At 33.9% G+C, this 5075-nt stretch overlaps 1 long non-coding RNA gene across 1 annotated transcript; it reads left to right on the plus strand.

Annotated features, from left to right (window-relative positions):
- Positions 1-2029: 2029 nt before the first annotated feature.
- LOC149268118 (uncharacterized) lies at positions 2030-4819 on the plus strand. Its single transcript, XR_016270843.1, has 3 exons — positions 2030-2285; positions 2361-4655; positions 4720-4819. It is a non-coding gene; the product is annotated as an uncharacterized LOC149268118 (long non-coding RNA).
- Positions 4820-5075: the final 256 nt, after the last annotated feature.

Below are 5075 nucleotides of genomic sequence, written 5' to 3' on the forward strand. Positions count from 1 at the left end.
ATCTCTTCTTATTTTCTTTTTTTTTCTTTTTTTTTATTATTGTTTTTTTTTTTTAACTTTTATTTATTTATTTTTTTTATATTATTATTATTATTTTTTTATTTTTATTATTATTTTAAGAATTATTTTAATTATGCTAGATATTGTTAATAACCAACATTTTAATATTTTATTTTTTTAAGTTTCTTACTAACACTTTCTTTTCATAGCTTCAATAGTATCACTGACCATATTTGGCTGTGAGACGTGGGCATAGCCGGCCGGACTGGCAAATAAAATACCCCCATCGGGTTGGTGTTACTATTTGAAATTATGACGTGTACTTTGTATAGGCTTTTTTAAATTAAAATTGACTCTCGTTTTTGTCAATAGCTTTAAGAAATAAATAAATAAATAAATAAACAAAGAGAAAGAGAAAAATATTAATGATTTGGTTAAAAGCTTATTAGAGCAAATTAAGCAATTAACTGTGCAAGTGTCAACACTTCTGGCTGTGTTTCCGTCATTACTATTGCCACTACCGTTTTGCTTGAGCATGTTTATATGGAGACCTATTTGTTTCCACATCATGTCTTGAATATTCTTTTTTCGAGACATTACTTCCATTTTGTCAGCCTGCTTAATATGCCACTTTCGAATTTCGAGCCTATATGACACATTTAGAACGAATTCAAAAAAACGAATCCAGGCATGCAATGGAATCGCGCCGTATTGAAGACTTTCAGGTCTTGGTGCAAAGTTTCCTGAATAACAATCTGTGGTTTCCAGAAGCTCTGTTGGTTTTACAAAACATATTGGGCAGCACTGAGTGGATGTCGTTCCAGTTAAGGTGTTAAGCACCTTGCCATCAATAAGTGTCATTTTCGTAGCATATTTAATGACAACTTCTTTGTCCCCCTTTTTATATAAATAATCCTTTAAGGTGGCGATTTGAACATCTAAACTTTTTTTTCGAGTAATATTTTAGTCTGGCTTTCCTTTGCATACTCAATTTTTAGAGGCCGGCAGAACGTAACAGACTGTGGAGCTCTGTTTTTCCAGATGATACGTTGATTTTCATCTTTTAATTCCAATGGTATTATTGTGGTGACAAAAAGTGAAAGATCAAGGGAAACAGGTTCACCCGAATGAAACTGTTGCTTATAAATGCTTTGACCCGTTGATCCATCAAAGCCGTAGCTTGTTATTAATGTGCAATGTGAAATATCATCAATTTCAGCTAAAACCTCTTTTTGCAATTCCATAATTCTTTCGGCTGTATGGTCTAGGATATCTTGCGTTGAAACCTGTGCACAACTTTCCGAAATGTGTATTTGGAGTGGTCTGCAAACCGACACCTCTGAGGCGTCGCGACATTGACAATATTAATTCATTTATGTCGTAGTATTCCGGTATTTTGCACCACTCCTCGTGTATGCAACGAATTAGCTCGTTTTTCGTCTTAGGGCTCCGTTTGGCGACTTTTTTCTTTAGTAAAGCCCACAAATTCTCAATCGGATTGATATCCGGGCTTTGGGGTGCGGTGTCAATAACTTTGCTGCAGTTATATAGAAGCCAAGTGCGACACAGCAGTGACTTGTGTTTCGGATCATTATCATGATACAGCTTATACTTTAGTTTGCTGGGGTTTTCAGGATTGATGAAGCCAAAGTTGTGCGCGCTTTTTGTCAATTCGTTCTTCAAAATATCCAAATAAAATTCCTTCGTCATGATATCGTTGAATATTCGCAGCTCTCCCACACCTTTCGAAGAAATACAACCCCACACCATCACTGATAGCTTGCCACTCTTAACAGTGGGCACTATGTTTTTGGCGTGGAGGGCTGTTTTGAGTTTCCGCCAAACTTTGCCAGGGCCATTATTATAAAACAATAATATCGCAAAAGATAACATTATTCCAATAGTTAGGAGGACAGTCAATATGAAGTCTTTCGAAGGTTAGACGTTTCTCAATATTTACAGCAGACAGCAACGGTATTGTGTAAATGGAGCATTGCACTATGGGCAAAAATACCGATAGTGCGGGATAAACCTAATTTTTTTTTTTATCTCGAATCCGCAATTTTTTTTTTTATCTCATTAAGGATATTCCAATAGACATAAAAACAATTTTTATAAAATTTTGGGGACTTCCCCTAATGTTTTAAGCTTCGTCAAAGTCAGCTGATTCAGGGTTGCATGGTGAATGGCAAAAAGTGCGCCAAATTATTCTCAGCTGTCGACGTAAAAAAACTATTGCAATTAAAATTTACAAACCAATTTAACTATGGAAAATCTTCTTAAAGGTATGCTTAACAGAATGTATTAAAAGATTTTGTGCTACTTGTGATTTATTGTGTAATCGTCCAATGTGTTGCTAGTTGTATTTTCAGCCGTAACCTTAAAAATATTTGTGTGTTTCGTGGAAGATAACTTATAATGTTAGAGTTTGTTGTTCAATGTTTAAGTAGCAAGGTATTCAGTAAACATTCCTTAATCAAATGCTATAAAGGGTTTTTGCTCCTTTTTGCTCCATTTGGCGAAATATCGTATGTTGCAGATACATACGAGATTAGCAATTCAATGTTGCTAGAAGTTTGGAGCAGCAACAATAGGCAAGAAAGCGCTGTCAGAAACTACATTTTGGAAAATTTAAACAGCGAATATATATCTGAAGTGCAACTTGACATTATTAAAGAGAAAGTCCATAATTTGACGTCGTATATGAAATATAATTTGAAAAAATGTAATCGAAATATGAATCGATTTAAACAAAAACATTCTCTTTGGCTAGCTTCTAGTGCTAAGTTTAAAATACACCGTCATGACAACAATAATAATATGGGAGGTCGGAAGAGCTTAAACTATAATGAAGCGGGATCCCGATTAAGGAGGAAATTAGCTTCTGAGCTTGCCGAAGAGAGCAAAAACGCAACACCCCTTTTGGTACATGCTGCTTTGATTTCATCAAAAAAATCAAAAGAAACCGAAAAAACTTATCTGTTACAAAAAGCTATGAGCAATGAGAATGTATGGGAAGCAGAAAATAAGCAATCATCCATTGCAGTAGTACCTATAACTGCTGAGGCGGCATTAGCATTTTTAATGGAAAATGGGTTGTCCAAACAACAATATATCAACATAAAAACATTAAATAAAATGCATGGATGTGACATTTATCCTCCCTATTCAGAGCTTAGCGAACTTAAATTGAAATGTAGACCAAAAGAAATCTCCTATTCTGAAACCAAAGTGGAAGTTTCATTACAAAATTTGTTAGATCATACAGTTGATCGGATTCTTTCCATGCAGCAAGAAGTACTAGAAATTTTTGGCCCAACTCATTGCTCATTAATTTTGAGCTACGGCTTTGATGGCTCAACAGGACAGAGTATATATAAACAGAGATTTGAACAAGATAATATTGATGGCATAGACCAATCATTGTTTGTGACGACTATAATTCCTTTGAAATTAATAGATACTAGAAATCAAATAATTTGGATGAATAATACTCCGCAATCAGTTAGATTCTGCCGACCGCTGAAAATTCAATTTATTAAAGAAACCACAGATCTAATTTTAAAAGAAAAATATAATTTGGATATTCAAATTAAAAATCTTAAAAACTATATTTATACTAACAAGCAAAATAACGTAATTGTTGAATATAAGCCCTACATGACGCTAATAGACGGAAAAGTCTTGAATGTTTTGGCTAAAACCAATTCATGTCAATCATGCCCGCTATGCGGTGCTAAGCCAACACAATTGCTTAATACTACTGACTTTAACTCAAGTATATTCAATGTTAGTTCTAAAAATCTTAAATATGGAGTAAGCCCTTTACACGCGTGGATTCGTTTTCTGGAGTTTGTTCTGAGAATATCTTATAGAATTGATGTAAAAATATGGCGCGTCAAGGGATCTGACAAAGAAAAGGTGTCATTACGTAAAAATTATATACAAAAACGAATGTGGAATGAAATGGGTTTAAATGTTGACAAACCCAAGCAAAATGGAAGTGGCAACAGTAATGACGGCAATACTGCAAGGAGAGCATTTGCCGAATTCGAACATTTTTCTTCCATTTTAAATTTCAATGCTGAAATACTTAAGAACTTTTATATTATTTTGATTACAATCTCTTGTGAGCATAAAGTGGACTCTGTCAAATTCAAAGCTTTTTGTAATGAAACATTTAAAATGTATATATCTACATACTCCTGGTATCAAATGTCTCCAACAGTTCACAAAGTTTTAGTGCACGGTCACCAAATAATGGATAGTTGTATTCTTCCAGTTGGAGTTTTAGGAGAAAATGCATCCGAAGCACGCAATAAATTATATAAAAAAGACAGATTATCGCATGCCAGAAAATGCAGCCGATTGGATACTATAACTGACGTATTCAATAGAGCATTAGATTCTTCAGATCCGCTACTCTCATCGCTTAACTTAAAGGAAAGAAAAAGTAGCAACAAGAAAAATATGCTCCCACGAGAAGTTATCGCCCTTCTCGAAGAACCCGATGTTTATGCTTCACAATCATTAGATAACAAAGATGATCAATCTGAGAATGAAGAAGAGGAAGAAGAACAGAATGTAATCTCTTCTGAACTGGACGGCATCGAATTGGAAGAAGAAAATGAAGACTATTAGAAACTAATTAACAGGTATTATGTGACAAGTAGAAAATGAATCCTACGAATAATATCATATCCTATGTTTTGCTTTCAGATTTGCGAATCGCGAATATATATGTAGTAAATTATTTATTTACTTATTTTTGAATTTATTTATAGTGTTTATTAACTTAAAATATATAATATTTATGAAATTGCTTGCAATCGTTTCGATATTCATCGGTAAATTAATCACATGTATGGGGACAAGGGGAGGGCGTGGCTCAAACTTAAAAAAAAAAAAAACGAAATTTTGTATTAATATTAGCAACGTATGTGCAAAATTTCAAGGCTCTATCTTTAAAGTTGCAGTTAATGCCTCACTATCGGTATTTTTGCCCATAGTGCATTGTGTAAATTGAGAACTTTTGTCACAGTCTCGCGACACACTGTCTTTTGAAGGTTTAGCTT

Source organism: Drosophila arizonae, chromosome X (assembly GCF_054131065.1).
Source record: "Drosophila arizonae isolate 15081-1271.41 chromosome X, UAZ_ARI_1.0, whole genome shotgun sequence".
Lineage (NCBI taxonomy): Eukaryota > Metazoa > Arthropoda > Insecta > Diptera > Drosophilidae > Drosophila > Drosophila arizonae.